This window comes from Bombina bombina, chromosome 1 (assembly GCF_027579735.1).
Source record: "Bombina bombina isolate aBomBom1 chromosome 1, aBomBom1.pri, whole genome shotgun sequence".
Taxonomy (NCBI): Eukaryota; Metazoa; Chordata; class Amphibia; order Anura; family Bombinatoridae; genus Bombina; species Bombina bombina.
The window spans coordinates 537,331,672-537,351,661 of NC_069499.1; positions in this window are offsets into that span (position 1 = coordinate 537,331,672).

Genomic DNA, 19,990 nt, shown 5'->3' on the forward strand with positions numbered 1-19,990 from the left:
CATTTATTCACACACCTTACACTCAGACTCCTTTTTCATTTTACACTAGCCTCAGATTCATTTCTCTTTTCATCACCCTCTCACCCAATTTATTCACCTCCTCTCCCTCTAAAGGGACTGATCTACTGCTGAAAATTAATTTAGCAACACACTAAGGGCTAGATTACAAGATAAGTGCAACTGACAGTGTACGGTGTGTTGTTATAATCACAACACTGTGCTAGGAATAGTGCACAATCTGGCAATGAGAAGTTTACAATAGAATCTTAATGTTGCCGCCATTTTTTTAGCACACCCTATAGTTTGAATGGATAGTGCAGAGTCCGCTAGTCTCATTGATATTACAAGTGTTGGAAGAACTGGAAAATTTTGCACTTTTACAGACCTTAAGTAAAGCAGTAACCAGTAGCCGACCTACTCAACAGGGGGCCCTGGTGCAAGATTTTTTTGGGGCCCTCCAAAGGTAACTTAGTAAAAAGCAAAAGTAATAAAATACATTCTGCTCTGTATAATGATTTTGGGTATAGATGGACCTGCATCTTGCACTTATAAAAGGCTTCCCTGCATTAAGATTGTACACATTCTGCATACACCTATGTATAGACTGCCTGCTATGGGCCCCCTCCAGCTCTTGAGCCCTGGTGCACCAATGGTAGTTCCGCCCCTGGCACTTAAATATAAGCATAACAAAACACATAATATAATAATAATGTAAATATTTTAAATACATAGGGCCAGATAAAGCTTGCGGGCTCACTACTTTGGAAGTAAACTTTTTGCGTGTGACAGGTTGCGCTCATATTACAAATTAAAAGTAAAGATTTCTCGCTCACGCACTAACCCAATGTGCGCAAAAAGCCGGTTAGAATATTGTACGTGCAATAACCTATTCCCCTATAGAAGTCAATGGGAAAAAAGTGAAAAAAACAAAGAAACACTCCACTCTCGTGCTAATTCAAATGTATATTTTCAAGTGTGACATAAAAATATGAATATTTCACAATGCCGTGTTTTTCACATAGCAGAATATGTTCTATTGATTCATACATACATATTTCTATCTGATTGTATTTTGGTACAATGTATATCTATACCTACATATCTACATGCTTATATATATATAAGTATAGATATTTACCGATAAATATAGGAATATCTATTTATAAATACTTAGAACATATTTTCCTATGTGCAGAACATTGGAATGTGAAATATTTAAAGTAAATATATAGTTAAAACATTTATTAAAAATGAATTGCATAAATATGCTTTTACATTTTTCATGTACTTGACTGCAAAAGGCTCTAATGCACATATATATTTATGTGTTTATATGTGTATATATGTCTGTAAATACATCTATACACATATAAATACATGTATGTATATATATATATATATATATATATATATACAGGTGGCCCTCAGTCATGTGACTGCTATTGAAAAGCATTGAGAAGCAGTGCATTTATTAAAATAGCCAGTAGGTGGAGCTGTCCGCTTGTGTTGCAGCAAAGCCAAGCAAGCTGAATTTAATCAGTTTAACCAGACCTGAGCTATCGATTTCAAAGGAACAAGATCTTCCTGTCTATAAATCAGTCCAGATTGGAATGCATAGAAAGAACTGTTCGCAGAATAATGCAAGTGAAGTCTGTGTTGTGTGATTATTTTATTAGGTTTATAATGCTGTTTAGCAAATGTTTTTGTTCATTTAACTTAGTTTAATTATATATTCTGTGTTGTGTGATTATTTTATTAGGTTTATAATGCTGTATAGCATTTAAAGTCTTAATTTCAAAGCTTTAAAAATAATGTATTAGGTGTTACTTATGACAATTTTGAGAGGGGCCTGGAACCTAACTCTCTCACTTCCCATTGACTTACATTATGAACTGGGTTTCAATTTACAACAGTTTCAATTTACAACCATTCCTTCTGGAACCTAATCCCAGCGTAAATTGAGGGCTATCTGTATATATATATATATATATATATATATATATATATATATATATATATATATATATATACACACATACGTACTTATACATATTTAGACATGTATATGTAAGTATCTCTATGTTAAAGCCCTTTGCATGCCTTTTTTTTCTAACACCTGAGATCTCATATCTTTGAGCCTTTATAACTTTTGTGAGCAATATTTTTTCTAAAGAATTTTTATTAGATAGTGTTATTATGAGTTAAACTGTACTTTGTATTTTTAATGTGTTTTGTGATACTTTTTTGTTTTGCGAAACAGTTAACCAGAGCTCTGAGGTAATCATTGTAGTGTAATTTTTCTGCAACCAAGACCAAGTTCACATACTCAATTACTGGGTAGTTTAATATAGTTTAGAGTTTAATGCGTACCAACAATAGGTGCATAACTACAGAGGTCTAAGGTGTCTCAACTGCTACCGGCCCATCCTTTTTATGGGGCCCACTGCACCTAAAGCAAAGTCATATTTAAGAGCAGCTTGTTTACAGGGCTTCAGTTTTTCTAATCGCCACTAGGGATCGCTAAACTTGTGGTGACTGAAAAACAACCAGGAAAAAGAAAGCTCTGCAAAAAACAGTTTACTGTGGTAATTGCTTTTTTAGTGTCGTAGTGTTTGTTTGGGGTGTTTGCTAGGCTGTCTATCATCTCCCTATTGAATATTTGTGTGTGCATGTCTCTGTGTGTGCATATATGTGTTTGTATGTGTTTATGAGTGTATAATGTCCGTGTTTATATTTAGTATATAAGATGTAAAAATAACCAGACTATTGCAGTATGCAGTTATACCTTTTTTTATTGGACTAAAAGGATATTTAAAAAATAAGCTTTTGAGAGCTTTCCTCAGGTCTTTGAGGGCGTCCCTGATTTTCAACTAAATATACCCAGAGAATGAAGAAAAGTTGATAATAGCAGTAAATTAGAAGGTTGTTTAATATTGCATTCTCTGTCTGAATTCTGAAAGTTTATTTTTGCCTTTACAGCCCCTTTAGAAATGTCTGTGTTTTATGGTGACTTCTCTGTTTTAACTAGTCTTCCTGCTAGATTAGTAAACTTAAAATAAACCAGTGATACTAACATGTAGTAACAGAAACATAATCACGGTACCTAAATATTTACATATTCACAGTGTACTTCTGAAATACTGACACAGGATAAGAGAAAAACAGACCTCGTAGCAAAACACATTTCCTGGAAATACAGATATGTTTTGACTTTTTACTGATCCTCTGCAGAAATAAGCACAGACAAGATACATACCTTAACAGAATCAGATCTAGATATAGCACCAGAAAAAAAACACAAAACAAACACACAAAAAAACACATTTATATAAGTTTCAAAAGCTCTCTACATATTCTTTTATTCTATTACTAAAATATGAATATCATAGTATATATATGGTACATAATGAAATAGAACAACATATAGAAGCACTATTGGATACTATTAACACTGTTATAATGACCAGATCTATTCAACATATATAACATCATGTTAGAATAAACTAAACTTACTTATTACAAAATTCATTAAAAATAAATGACAAAAAAAGAGAGATCCACCTTGCGTGACTTTTATAATTAACTTTCACCTAGATTACGAGTTTTGTGCTAAAGAGGGTGCGAAAATGCCAAAAAGTTGCGTTATTTCATTCTCCGTATCGCTGCCATTTCGAGTTACTGAAAAGCCTCCTTGTGCGTGCGATATGGTGGCGTTAAGCTCCATACCGCACAAAAGCCAAAGGCTGATTTGACGTGCTTGTGCACGCTTTCCCCCATAGACATCAATGGGGAGAGGGTGCGGAATGAAAAATCTCTGTAACACAACCCCATTGACTGTTCAAATCAACCAATAGGTAACACAACCCCATTGACTGTTCAAATCAACCAATAGGATTTCAGAAGCTTTCAATCTATTGGCTGATTTGAATTTGAAGAATCAAATCAGCCAATAGGAATGCAAGGTTTTGTAACGGCTACCTTGCATTCAACTTCAGTGTACGGCGGTGACCGTATGAAGAGGACGCTCCGTGCAGGATGTCTTCCAGAATAGCTCTGCTCCGCGCCGCCGGGGATGAAGATAGAAGACGTCCTCGAGATGGATGAAGGTGTCATCGCCTGGATGAAGACTTCTCGCCGCCTGGATGAAGATGAATATCTGGACTTCAGGAACCATGAGTAGATTGAATGGGGTCAGTGTTAGGGGTTTTCTTTTCATTTTTTTGGGGTGGTTTTTTTTTGTTAGGGCTTTGGGCAATTGTAAAAAAGCTGAATGCCCTTTTAAGGGCAGTGAAAAAAAAGCTGAATGCCCTTTTAAGGGCAGTGAAAAAAAAGCTGATTGCCCTTTTAAGGGCAATGCCCACACAAATGCCCCTTTAGGGGCAATGGGTAGCTTGGGTTTTTTATATAAAAGAGCTGTTTAACTTAGAGTAATGCCCTACAAAAGGCCCTTTTAAGGGCTATTGGTAGTTTATTGTAGGTTATGGGGTGTTTTTATTTTGGGGGGCTTTTTTATTTTTATAGGGCTATTAGATTAGGTGTAATTGTTTTTATTTTTGATAATTTTGTTTATTATTTTTTGTAAGTTTAGTGTTTTTTATTTTTCGGAATTTAGTGTTTATTATTTTTTGTAATTTTAGATTTTTTTTATTTTTTTCGTGGTGTTAGGTTTTTTTAAATTTGTAATTAAGATTTTTTAATTGGTAGTATTTTTTTATTTTATTAGAATAGTTATGTTAGGTTAATTTATAGTCTAAACTTAGGCTTATTTTTATTTCATAGGTAAGTTTTTATTTAAATATAGTTATATTGTAATTTTAATTTAAAGTTAGGGGGGTATTAGGTTTAGGGGTTATTAGTTTTATTTAGTGTTTTGCAGTGTGGGGGGCTGGCAGTTTAGGGGTTAATAGGTTTATTTAGTAGCAGCGATATGGGAGGCCGGAGGTTTAGGGGTTAATATGTTTATTTAGTGGCGGCAATGTGAGAGGCCAGAGGTTTAGGGGTTAATAACTTTATTATAGTGTTGGCGATGTCGGTGAGTGGCAGTTTAGGGGTTAATATATTTAAATAATGTTGCCGATGTGGGTTGGCAGCAGATTAGGGGTTAATAGGTTTATTTAATAGTCGCAATGTTGGTGGGCGGGAAATTAGGGGTTAATAGGTTTAATATAATGTTTGTGATGTGGGAGGGAGGCGGTTTAAGGGTTAATAGGTAGTTTATGGGTGTTAGTGTACTTTGTAACAGTTTAGTTATGAGTTTTGTGAAACATTTTTGTTTTGCAAAATCCATAACTACTGGTCTCAGATGGCGGTATGGATTGTGTCCGTATAGGCTGTAACGCAAGCATTTTAGCAGGAGCGCACAACCTGTAATACCGGCGCTATTAAAATACCACACAAAAAATGTCATTTTGTTGAGTGCGGTATGGATGTTGCATTACAGGCTAAAATTCTTGCGGTATAGCTATACCGACATGACTCGTAATATGCGTTTCTGGCCATTCCAGGCCATCCCAACATAATGGCCATTAAAAGCCGTACCGCACCGTAACACAAAACTCGTAATCTAGGTGTTTATGTTTAGAGCAAAGAAAGAGGCTCGTTTTAGCTTTTATAAACTTGTTTACAATGTAAGGAAAGTCACTCAAAAACTGATAAATCAGATATTTTTGTTTTAACAGAATAACTCTGATGTTAGCATGTATTAGTAACATGTATTATATTGTCAGAAGGTTGGGGAGGAAAAAGAGATGGAAGAGAGAGAAAAAACGGGGTAAAAAGGGTAATAATACTGACTAATTTTCATACTCTCCCATAGTGATGCCAAATTTTTGCTTTAAATCTGGAAACTTCTTAAAAATATATATATATCAATCAGGGGCCTTTTAAAGAAACAATTTGAAATAATGTTCTTTTATAAGAACCCTGACATTTGTATTTTTCATAAGTGTCCTTATTTTAAAAAGCAATATAGTTGCCATACTTTCATAATTGCTAGTGGGAATCAGAAAGTACCCATTCTCTCCTAAAATAGGAGCACTATTTCCACTTCTAACTTATTGGATGAAGAGATTGTGTTGTAGTGGTTTCTCCATGGAGCCAAAACCTTATGCAACAAGACAGTATTGTCAATCATGGTAAAGCCGCGTTCCTCTATGTCATATAGAGATTTAAAAGTATTAGCTATGTGATAAGCAATTAGTTGCTAACAAATTTATCCCAGTCCCTATTATAGTAGCAGCCATTACATGATGCAAATATATACATTTTTCTGAGATTTAGGAACACTGACTATCCTAAAAGAAAGACATAGAGGGCTTGTTTCCATTGAGTCGTAATTAGGTTTGCGCAAGGTTGCAAAACAATAAATATGCTATTGGAAGCAATTTTGTGTATCAACACCTTTCTATCTCACATTATATCAAATTATCACAATAATATAGCATCCCATAAAAAGACATTAAGTGCTAATTTACACCAGGTTTCCAATGAAAGCGCAAACCATTAATAAACTGTTGGAGGCTGTCGATACTTAGAAAAAAATTACCCCCAGCTCAGCTAGGTGTAAAAGAGGAAATATTAGCTTTTTGAGTCCTAGTTGCCATGGAAATATTAAAGTTTGCCAACAATGCACGTATTTCACTTTAGAAATAGATTGTTATATGAAATATATATTGCACGCCCATGTATAGGAATAGTTATAGTTGTGTTCTTATGTAAATATAAAAATATATTCAAGCACATATCTTCAAAATTCAAACTAGACCTATGCCTAGAGCAGCAAAAAATATTAAATATAGCAATAAATGTAAAAATTGAATACAAAATTAAAATGTTTTTTCTTAAAAAAAATATTATTTAATAATTTAATAATTTAATATTTCTTTGTTTTGTGACCGACAAAACTCCTTTGTATTTCTTTCTAGAGGGAATCACAGGTAAGGAGCATGCATTAAATGTACATTTTATAGTGTTAGGTCGGGTTACCATAGCAACAAACTTATTAAGGGGCTTTTTTCGAGAAATCTGATGTGGCATGGAAGCGTTAACTGAATGTTAAATTACAAATCCACGAAAAGACCGACTGCATGCAATGCACAAAATATTTCAATGGAAACCAGGCACTAAAATGGAGCTGTAAACTGATTTTAGCTGTTGGCAGCTTTGATAGCTTATGGCTACATTTTATACAGCTCAATGGAAATGAGCCCAAATTTGAGATGAAGATGTGCAAATCAGAAAGACTGTAAGACATATTTTGAGCAAAACTGGGCGTTGCCAGCAAATATGCAAATGTGTGCCAAATATTCCAAAGCCATTCGATAACATCAGCGATGTTCGTGCTGATTTCCTGCATTATAAATCCATTCCTAAATCATAGAGCTCTGCCCTCAGCCTGGCCAAACAAGTTTATTTCTCTTCCCTTGTGTCAAATCATGCATCCAACCCCAGAAGGCTGTTCTTAACCTTTAACTACCTTCTACATCCGCCTGCACCTCTACCAACTACCAAACTCACTTCTCAGATTATTGCTGATCACTTCAAAAATAAAATTAACACAATTAGAAAATACATTTACCCCTTACACCCCCTTAAATCCAGCCCTTCTACCTACCCCTTCTATGAACAAAATTCTCTGCTACTTTCCTCCTGTAACAGAGGAAGCAGTCTCCATACTCCTATCTTTATCTCATATCACAACCTGTCCACTTGATCCTATTCCTTCATGACTTTTTCCTGCTTCACTAACCCCATGCGTCAATCACACGCTTGATCCCTCTAACCCAGTGCTTTCCAAACTGTATGTCGTGACACATTAGTGTGTCGGTAGCATTGTGTAGGTGTGTCCCTGCTTCAGCACAATTTTTTTTTTAATTTCATTTTTTTTACATTTAATTTTTTTTTTGGGGGGGTTTCCGACTTTCAGCCTGCTTGCTACGCATATCACATGGTTGACTTGTGATTGATACCTAGTGGGTCACAGATCATCTTAACCTATTGGTGCAGCTCAGTGGGAACTGAAACTATTCCCATTGGCGGCTTTGGCGGCACATTGGCTCCTGACTGCACATGTAGTCTCCTCAATCGGCTTGTGTATGCATGTGTAGTCTGTGAGTGGGAGGAGCAGTGTGTTTGCAGCAACTCAGTCAGTGCAACTCGCAGAGCTCTGAGGCGGCAGCTTAAACGCTGAGCTGAAGTCAGTGTTTTTTTGTGTTTTTTTGCAGCTAGCTCCCAGTACTGCATTTCGTTATTATATAATTGATGTAGGTGTCCGTATTTTTTAAAACAAGTTAGTTTAACCTCCTGATTGCTAGTACAACTGAGTTACTGTGTCACAAAATTATGTAGGTTTAAAAACTGTGTCACCGACATGAAAAGTTTGGAAAGCTTTGCTCTAACCCTTCTAACCTTCGGCCGGTCTCTTTACTTTTCTTTGCTTTTAAATTATTGGAATGACTGGTCTATAATCGCCTAACTCAATTTCTCTCAACTAACTCCTTACTTGATCCACTACAATCTGGTTTCCGCCCTAAACACTCAACAGAAACAGCTCTCACTAAAGTAACAAATGCTCTGTTATCAGCTACACAAAGGGACACTACTCCTTACTAATCCTTCTAGAACTATTCACTGCTTTTGACACAGTTGACCATCCTCTCCTCTTAACAATCCTACATTCATTTGGCATCCGAGACACAGCCCTCTCCTGGTTTGCATCATATATCTCAAACTGCTCGTTTTCAGTTTAATTGGTTTTATCTATCCTCCTTTGGAAAACGTATATTGTCCTTTGGGTTCCAGTACAACTGATATGCTGATGATACCCAAATCTATCTTTCCTATTGGTGCAGCTCAGTGGAAACTGAAACTATTCCCATTGGCGGCACATTGGCTCCTGACTGCACATGTAGTCTCCTCAATCGGCTTGTGTATGCATGTGTAGTCTGTGAGTGGGAGGAGCAGTGTGTTTGCAGCAACTCAGTCAGTGCAACTCGCAGAGCTCTGAGGCGGCAGCTTAAACGCTGAGCTGAAGTCAGTGTTTTTTTGTGTTTTTTTGCAGCTAGCTCCCAGTACTGCATTTCGTTATTATATAATTGATGTAGGTGTCCGTATTTTTTAAAACAAGTTAGTTTAACCTCCTGATTGCTAGTACAACTGAGTTACTGTGTCACAAAATTATGTAGGTTTAAAAACTGTCACCGACATGAAAAGTTTGGAAAGCTTTGCTCTAACCCTTCTAACCTTCGGCCGGTCTCTTTACTTTTCTTTGCTTTTAAATTATTGGAATGACTGGTCTATAATCGCCTAACTCAATTTCTCTCAACTAACTCCTTACTTGATCCACTACAATCTGGTTTCCGCCCTAAACACTCAACAGAAACAGCTCTCACTAAAGTAACAAATGCTCTGTTATCAGCTACACAAAGGGAAACTACTCCTTACTAATCCTTCTAGAACTATTCACTGCTTTCGACACAGTTGACCATCCTCTCCTCTTAACAATCCTACATTCATTTGGCATCCGAGACACAGCCCTCTCCTGGTTTGCAACATATATCTCAAACTGCTCGTTTTCAGTTTAATTGGTTTTATCTATCCTCCTTTGGAAAACGTATATTGTCCTTTGGGTTCCAGTACAACTGATATGCTGATGATACCCAAATCTATCTTTCCTCTCCTAATATATTTCCCTCTTTATTCAGCCAGATTACTAAGTGCCTCTCTGAAATTTCCTCTTGTATGTCCTCCCACTACCTTCAACTCAATCGGCCTAAAACTGGGCTGACAGTTGGAGCATCTATTCTCAAGACCTCACCCCAGGTCCACTTTCTTGAGGGTCACACTTGAATCACATTCAACCCACTTATACAAGAGCTTACAAAATCCTGCTGTGCACACCTATGCCACATTTCCAGAATTCGTTCTTTCGTTACTCAAGAATCTACAAACATTTGAATTAATTCCCTCATTTTGTCACGCATTGACTATTGCAATCTACTTCTAAATTACCTTCCCAAACACCGCCTCTCCTCCGTCCAATCTATTATGAATGCTTCAGAGAGGTTTACCATCTCTCCTCATTTGTTTTTCATCCTAACCAAAATAATTCTTAAACTGCCTTGACTCACTACTGCAACTACAATCCTTGTGACAAGCAAGTCCAAACCTTGGGCGTGATCCGATAAAGATCGTAGTTTGCGGCGCAAGTGAGGGAACCCCCGCCACCCGTAGTTTCAGCTCGAAACTCGAGCTATCCTATATACAGCGTCGTCAGATGCTAAAGTGCCGTAAGTCTGATAAACCAGCGATGTCCAGAAATCTGTGTAAGTACAAATTTCTGGAGTCGCCAGTGACTTACGGCACTTTAGAAACTGCCAGCGCCTACAAAACCTGACTAAATTATTAAATCTCCCATACTGTCTAACACGCCTCCCAAACATAGCCCGACACGTCTAACCCTCTATCCGCTATCCCCCCTCACTATCCTAACAATAAAAAATGTATTAACCCCTAAACCGCCGCTCCCGGACCCCGCCGCCACCTAATAAAGTTATTAACCCCTAAACCGCCGCTCCCAGACCCCGCCGCCACCTACATTATCTATATTACCCCCTAATGTGAGCTCCTACCCCGCCGCCATCTACATTAACTACCCCCTAATGTGAGCTCCTACCCCGCCGCCATCTACATTAACTACCCCCTAATGTGAGCTCCTACCTCGCCGCCATCTACTTTAACTACCCCCTAATGTGAGCTCCTACCCCGCCACCATCTACATTAACTACCCCCTAATGTGAGCCCCTTACAGCTATATTAGCTATATTAAAATTATTAACCCCTAATTTAATCCCCCTATACCGCCGCCAGCTATATTAAATACATTAACCCCTAATCTAATCCCCCTATACTGCCGCCAGCTATATTAAATAGATTAACCCGTAATCTAATCCCCCTACATCGCCGCCAGCTATATTAACTATATTAACCCTAATTATATTAGGGTTAATATAGTTAATATAGTTATTATATTATATATATTAAATATATTAACCCTAATTATATTAGGGTTAATATAGTTAATATCGTTATTATATTATATATATATTAAGTATAATAACCCTATCTAACTCTAACATCCCTAACTAAATTCTTATTAAAATAAATCTAATTAATATTAATATTATTAATTAAAATATTCCTATTTAAATCTAAATGCTTACCTATAAAATAAACCCTAAGATAGCTACAATGCAATGAATAATTATTGAAAGGAATACGAGGAACACAGGCGAGGGTGTATTTGCAGGTAAAATATATTTATTGAATAACAAGTCGCACCTAGGTGCGAATTAGTGAAAATACACACAATAAAGTTAGTCTAATGACTAACCAAAAACAAATGCAGTGTGAGGGGGGAAATGCAACCACCCCGGGGTTAGAACTGTACAAAAAATCTACTACCTTGGCAGACTGTGGACAAACAGGTATACACGTTTCTGCGGATTGCCTTACTCATTGCCTTACACAATACCACCCCCCAACATTACAACCCACCACCCACATACCCCTACTCTTACCCAAACCCCCCTTAAATAAACCAAACACTACCCCCCTGAAGATCTCCCTACCTTGTCTTCACCCAGCCGGGCAGAACTCTTCATCCGATCCCGGCGATGTCTTCAATCAAGCGGCAGAGAAGAAGTCGTCCATCTGGCGATGTCTTCATCTAAGCGGCAAAGAAGAAGTCTTCCATCCGGCGATGTCTTCAATCAAGCGGCAGAAAAGAGGTCCTCCGTCGGGGTGAAGTTTTCTTCCAAGCGGGATCTTCAATCTTCTTTCTTTGCTCCTCCTCCAATCGGAATTCGACGGACGCCATCTTGGATGACGTAATTTAAAGGAACCTCATTCATCGGGAAGTCGTTGTGCCGGATGGATGTTCCGTGTCGGAGGAGCGAAGAAAGAAGATTGAAGATGCCGCTTGGAAGAAAACTTCGCCCCGATGGAGGACCTCTTCTCTGTCGCTTGATTGAAGACATCGCCGGATGGAAGACTTCTTCTTTGCCGCTTAGATGAAGACATAGCCGATGGAAGACTTCTTCACTGCCGCTTGATTGAAGACATCGTCCGGATCGGATGAAGAGTTCTGCCCGGCTGGGTGAAGACAAGGTAGGGAGATCTTCAGGGGGTAGTGTTAGGTTTATTTATGGGGGGTTTGGGTTAGAGTAGGGGTATGTTGGTGGTGGGTTGTAATGTTAGGGGGTGGTATTGTGTGTTTTTTTTACAGGCAAAAGAGCTGATTTCTTTGGGGCATGCCCCGCAAAAGCCCCTTTTAAGGGCTGGTAAGGTAATAGAGCTGTTAACTTTTGTATTTTGGAATAGGGTAGGGACATTTTTTTATTTTGGGGGGCTTTATTATTTTATTAGGGGGTTTAGAATAGGTGTAATTAGCTTAAAAATCTTGTAATCTTTTTTCATTTTTTTGTAATTTAGTGGGGGTTTTTGTAATTTAGTTTAGTTTATTTAATTGTATTGTAGTTTAGATATTTGTAGTTTATTTAATTTATTGATAGTGTAGGTGTATTTGTAACATAGGTTAGGATTTATTTTACAGGTAAATTGGTAATTATTTTAACTAGGTAGCTATTAAATAGTTATTAACTATTTAATAGCTATTGTACCTAGTTAAAATAAATACCAAGTTACCTGTAAAATAAATATAAACCCTAAAATAGCTACAATGTAATTATTAATTACATTGTAGCTATCTTAGGGTTAATATTATAGGTAAGTATTTAGATTTAAATAGGAATATTTTAGTTAATAATATTAATATTAATTAGATTTATTTTAATAAGAATTTAGTTAGGGATGTTAGAGTTAGATAGGGTTATTATACTTAATATATATATATAATATAATAACGATATTAACCCTAATATAAATAGGGTTAATATAGTTAATATATATAATATAATAACTATATTAACTATGTTAACCCTAATATAATTAGGGTTAATATAGTTAATATAGCTGGCGGCGGTGTAGGGGGATTAGATTAGGGGTTAATCTATTTAATATAGCTGGCGGCGATGTAGGGGGATTAGATTGGGGTTAATCTATTTAATATAGTTGGCGGCGGTGTAGGGGGATTAAATTAGGGGTTAATGTAATTAATATAGCTGGCGGCGGGGTAGGGGGATTAAACTAGGGGTTAATGTAATTAATATAGCTGGCGGCGGTGTAGGGGGAATAAATTAGGGGTTAATAATTTTAATATAGCTGGCGGCGGGGTAGGAGCTCACATTAGGGGGTAGGTAATATAGCTGGCGGTGGGGTAGGAGCTCACATTAGGGGGTAGTTAATGTAGGTGGCGGCAGTGTAGGGGGCTCACATTAGGGGGTAGGTAATGTAGGTGGTGGCGGTGTAAGGGGCTCACATTAGGGGGTAGGTAATGTAGCTGGCGACGGTGTAGGGGGATCACATTACGGGGTTATACTTTTAATGTAGGTGGCGGCGGGTTCTGGGAGTGGCGGTTTAGGGGTTAAATACTTTATTAGGGATTGCGGCGGGGGATCGCGGTTGACAGGTAGATAGACATTGCGCATGCGTTAGGTGTTAGGTTTTATTTATCAGGTAGTTTAGCGAGTTACGGGGCTCCAATAGACAGCGTAAGGCTTACTACGGCTGCATTTTGTGCGAGGTGAAAATGGAGTAAGATTTCTCCATTTTCGCCACGTAAGTCCTTACGCTGTATATTGGATACCAAACTGCGCGGGTTTGGTATACCTGCCTATGGCCCAAAAAAATACGGGCGAAGGCAGAAATATACGAGCATAACTTCTAGGTTACGCCGTATATAGGATACAAAAACCGCGCAAAATTCGTCGTCACAGGCTTTTGCGGGCGACGCTGCATATCGGATCGGGCCCCTTATGTATCCGCACCCTCAACCTGTAGACTGTAAGCTCTCTGGAGCTGGACCCTCTTCCTCATATACTAGATTTGTTTAGTCTGTTATGTTTTTGTATCTTATCACATATCCTTGTCATTGTACATCCCTATCTCTGTATCCAGTGCTATGGGATTTTGTGGTGCAATACAAATAAATTATAATAATAATCCTCTTCAATTTGAGGAGAATTATCAGGGAAATGTGAAACAACTGAATGGGATCACTATTCCAAAGTAAAAAAAATACATATACCATAGCACTACAGGGTACAATAAATAAGGTCAGGACAGGGAAGATGGACTGGATTAGATGGATTACAGGGCCCTGCATATTAGAGAGATTACAATCTAAGTGGAATTTATGTCAGATTGTTCAGGTTGGTAGAATGTCACTTGTAGATCTCAAATTTCTCAATGGGGTTTGGAGGGGCATATTTTGGTTGTGGCTCTCTAGGCCAGTGTTCATGTCTTCAAATTTAAGGATTTTGAAGATTATAAAGAAATAAGGTAGAAATGTATTGGGGGTGACTCAGTAACTTGTCACCTTGCCTGTATTTTAGGGGTTCATGGTTCCTTTATGCATTTCATGTTGAGAAAGTGCATGGTGGGACCACCTGCTTCTTCAAAAGCCAAGCAGGTATCTTTGTAAAAACTATTCAAAGCGATAAGTAAGACTTAGGGGTTTTCGAAAATGCTCCTGTTATATTAAAAGAAACACAGACAGACAGACCCGCTCAACCATTTAGACTCCAATGTTTTATTAGTATTCCATATAAAAACACACAAATATAAAAGCTGCAAAAAGGGCATAGTCTAATGTGTTTCATCTGACCAGCTGTACTCATAGACTTAGGGGCCTATTTAACAAGGTGCGGACGGACATGATTCGATATTGCAGATCATGTCCGCCGCACATTGATAAATGCCGACAGCGTACACTGTCGGCATTTATCATTGCACCAGCAGTTCAATGGCGCCCCCTGCAAATTTGCGGCAAATCAGCCGCTAGCAGGGGGTGTCAATCAACCAGATAAGCATAAGGTCCAAAATGACTAATAATAATCAATTTATTCCAATGTAAAATATACAGAAAAGTAAAAGTAAAAATAATACATTACAAAAAGGTTAATATATAAGAATGTCTGCAATATGAGGCACACCTTTTGGATGATAGTTGTTTTGTATCTGTAACATTATTTACTGAAAAAAATAATGAAAAATGTGGTGGTCAAACAGATCACCATGATACAATAAAGAGGCGCTATATGTCTCCATCAACACCCACACATGACTGTTAACAGGACTGCTGGATGAAGTTGATAGAGTGCTGAATCCCCCTAGGAGCACAGACCTATACAAAAATACAAGTAATACATATTAACGCAGATCCCTACTCTTGTTTTGCAACTAAATATTTTCTGTCTCCTTCATAATGAGATAAAACAACATGACTAAGGTCTCAGTAGAATCTGAACCCACTCTCAAATTAACTATCTTACCCTGTGAGTCATTTTTGAGCAATGATAATCATTATTATTATCATCAGACTGCTGAGATTGCAATATATAGATTATTTTCACACATACATTTGAGTAATTTCTAACTCACTAGCAACACAAAATGTATTTGCACCCTCAGTATGACATTATACTCCTCTTTCCCTCCAGCAAACCTGTTTTTGCAATCTGGCATATTTTCTATCCATCTGCTTCCGAGAATTTTTAGGCTTGGATGTTTAAATTCAATCATTCTGTTTTCAGTGGTTGTAACTGCAGTGATTCAAATACTGCAGGCAATGACTACATAAGAGCTGAGGTCCAATAAGCCTCAAATAGGTAAAAAAGTATTTGTTGCTGGGCTGACTACAGACTGTTTTTAATTTTAACCTTGGCTGGCCCTAAAAGTCAAAGGAGCCATATAGTTTTATAAATTTCTTTAAATATTGCAAATGTTTGTTTGTTGTACCTCTCCATATCCAAACAAATTAGATTTGTTTTGCCAAATAAAACCTCAAATAACAGTGCCCAAGATTACAAGTTGTGCGGTATAGCTTTACCGCTTAACAAATGGCCTTTGCGCGCAGAATGGTCAGCCACTTGATATTAAAAGTCGCGCGATATAGCAGTACCCCGATCATTATAGCCTATACGGCAATGATCCATTCTGCACCTGTAGTTATGCACTACACCTGTAGTTATGTGTTTTGCAAAACAAAAAGTTTCACAAAGCACATCAAAAATATATTACAAATTACACTAACACCCATAAACTACCTATTAACACCTAATCCGCCATCCCCTACATTGTAACTACTGAAATAAAGTATTATCACGTAAATCACAGTCCCCCCACATTGCGACTACCTAAATAAACCTATTAACCCCTAATCCGCTGTCTACCCACATCACAACTACCTAAATAAACCTATTAACCCCTAATCCACCATCCCCACACATCGTGACTGCCTAAATAAACCTATTAACCTCTAATCTGCCATCCTCCCACATCGCGACTACCTAAATAAACCTATTAACCCCCTAAACCTAACACCCCATAACTTTAAATTAAAGTTACAATATACTAACAACCTTAAAATAAATAGGAACTTATCTGTTAAAAAAAACCCCAAAAAAACCTAAGCTTAAAGGGACAGTCAACACCAGAATTTTTGTTGTTAAAAAAGAAAGTTAATCCCTTTTTTTACCCATTCCCCAGCTTTGCATAACTAACAATCGGCTAGATTACGAGTTTTGCGGTATGGGTGAAAAAGCAGCGTTATGGCTCTTTTTCACTACCGCTGGTATTACGAGTCTTGCAGGTATTTCTGCACCGCACACTTTTTTGGCCATAACGCAACGTAATTACCGCAGCTTTCAAAAAGTCCTTTTTCAATGGGACTTCCATAGCGCCGGTATTACGAGTCTTCCTGGGAGGCCAAAAAGTGAGCGGTACAGCCAATACCATCAAGATCCATACCGTAAACTGAAAGTCAGTAGTTATGGTTTTTACGCTACAAAGCTGTAGCATAAAACTCATAACTAAAGTGCTAAAAAGTACACTAACACCCATAAACTACCTATTAACCCCTAAACCAAGGCCCTCCCGCATCGCAAACACTAAAATAAAAATATTAACCCCTAATCTGCCGCTCCGGACATCGCCGCCACTATAATAAACATATTACCCCTTAACCGCCGCACTCCTGCCTCACAAAAACTAGTTAAATATTATTAACCCCTATTCTGCTGTCCCTAACATCGCTGCAACCTACATTACAGTTATTAACCCCAATTAACTAAATTACAAAAAAAACAAAACACTAAACTACACAAAATAAAAAATAAATGATCAGATATTTAAACTAATTACACCAAATCTAATAGCCTTATCAAAATAAAAAAAGCCCCCCAAAATAAAAAATAACCTAGCCTAAACTAAACTGCCATAAGCCCTTAAAGGGCCTTTTGCGGGGCATTGCCCCAAATAAATCAGCTCTTTTACCTGTAAAAAAAATACAAACAACCCCCAACAGTAAAACCCACCACCCACACAACCAACCCCCCAAATAAAATCCTAATCTAAAAGCCTAAGCTCCCAATTGCCCTGAAAAGGGCATTTGTATGGGCATTGCCCTTAAAAGGGCATTTAGCTCTTTTTCAAGTGCCCAAACCCTAATCTAAAAATAAAACCCACCCAATAAACCCTTAAAAAAACCTAACACTAACTCCCGAAGATCCACTTACAGTTTTGAAGACCGGACATCCATCCTCAACGAAGCCGGGAGAAGTCTTCATCTAAGAGGCAAAAAGTCCTCAACGAAGCCGGGAGAAGTCTTCATCCAAGCCGGCAGAAGGTGTCCTCCAGATGGGCAGAAGTCTTCATCCAGACGACATCTTCTATCTTCATCCATCCGGCACGGAGCGGCTCCATCTTCAAGACATCCGGCGCGGAGCATCCTCTTCTTACGATGACTCTTCCAGAATGAAGGTTCCTTTAAGTGACTAACATTACAGAAATAAAAAAAAATCCTAACATTACAAAAAATAAAAAAACCTAACATTACAAAAATAAAACACCTAACATTACAAAAAAAACAAGAAACCTAAGTCTACAAAAAATAAAAAAAGCTAACATTACAAAAAATAAATAAAATTATCCAAAATAAAAAAAGTTATTCCTATTCTAACACCCAGGTTAAAAAATCACTCCAAAATAAATAAAAAAAACCTAATCTAACAATAAACTACCAATAGCCCTTAAAAGGGCCTTTTGTAGGGCATTGCCCTAAAATTAACAGCTCTTTTGCCCTGAAAAAAATCAAAGTATCCCCTAACAATACAACCCCCCACCCAACCCTCCAAAATAAAAAAACCTAACTAAAAAAAACCTTATCTTCCCATTGCCCCAAAAAGGGCATTTGTATGGGCATCTTTTAAAGCCTATAAAAATAAAAAAGCCATAATCTTAAAAACAAACCCCCCCCCCCCCCCCCAAAAAAAAATCCCCAAAATCAGTACTCACTATTGTTGAAGTCCGGCGATCCATCTTCTTCCTGGCAGCGAAAAGGTCTTCCTCCAGGCAGCTCCATCTTCCTCCAGTGCAGGACCATCTTCATCCCGGTAGCGCGGAGGCTGCACAGAGGAGGTGCCTTCATCCGACAAGGAGGTCCTCCGTGCGATCGTCTGCCTCACACTGAAAATTTAATGCAAGGTACCCCTTTTATTTGGGGGTACCTTTGCATTCCTTTTGGCTGAAAATTCAAATAAGCCAATAGGATGAGAGCTGCTTATATCCTATTGGATGATCAGAGCTATGCGTTCTTTGCCTCCATGTACCTGTTTTTTTAATTTGAATCATTAAATGTTATTTTTTTAACTTTTTTTGCCTGCTATATGTGCAGCCGCTTTTTTTCTTTGTCAATTATTTGCGGTGGACTCGGTTGCTTTTTTGGCGTGTACCCCCACGGCTGTCTGATACACCACAGGATTTCCTGCACTTCCAATGGCGTTTTCAGCCACAATGGGATCTGGAGCGATTTGTATGTGTGTTTTTTATTTTTGTAATGTTAGGTTTTTTTTCTGTAATGCTAGGTTTTTTATTTTTGTAATGTTAGGTTCTTTATTTCTATTATACTAAAATTCAAATAACCACAAATTAAATAAACTTAATTACACATTAAAAAGTCAACTGCCAAAGCGACCGGACGTGTCCATGTGAAGCTCCTGGCTCTGAATATTAATTGTAGGGATTTAGTCATTAATACAAACACTGATTTGAGTACTAAAACCCAAGATTCATCACACTTCTTAGAGCCTTGAGGAGTCAGAGTGCTTTCACTGAGATTGTGATCAGCCTACAATTTTCAGTGGTGCCACTTGGTGAACCGCCTTGCAAACTTGGAGCCTACATATATTAGCTTCTATACACAGCTAGCCTTGCATAACAGGAGCCACCAAGTCAGCCGCTAAAACTATTACCTTTTTGAGACACACAACCTAAGGGATCAGACTCCCGCACACCCCCCCCCCGGGGCAATTAGGTTAAGAAGTGGGGTACAGTTCCACTTTATCAGCCACTGCTTGTTTTCTCAGCCTCATTATGGATCAAAACACCTTTTATAAAACCATTAAGGATTTATTGGAGGGCATAGAACAGCAAATGAGTGATAGCTTTGATAACCTCTGTCAGATACTACACTCAGAGGAAGCAATGGCTCAGTCAAGCTTAAGTGAGCATGAGGAAGGCGGGAACTCACAAAGTGCTACAGAATGCCTAGCTGATTCACAACGTGATATTGCGACCCCACAGAGCCCTAACTGCTATCACGACCCTGCTTTAGCCACACTGGAGGAATGCAGTTTGGGTGCTCATCTACCTCTACAACAGCTACAACTTACTCATAGGTTTTGGAACACGGATATCATGGCGTCTCTGAGTGACATGCTAGTACGGAACATCACTGCTCTCTCCATTAGCCGCTTACCTTTGAATGGTTTCTGGGTGAAATGGAAGGCTACAGCTACCGAAGCTGACAAGAAGT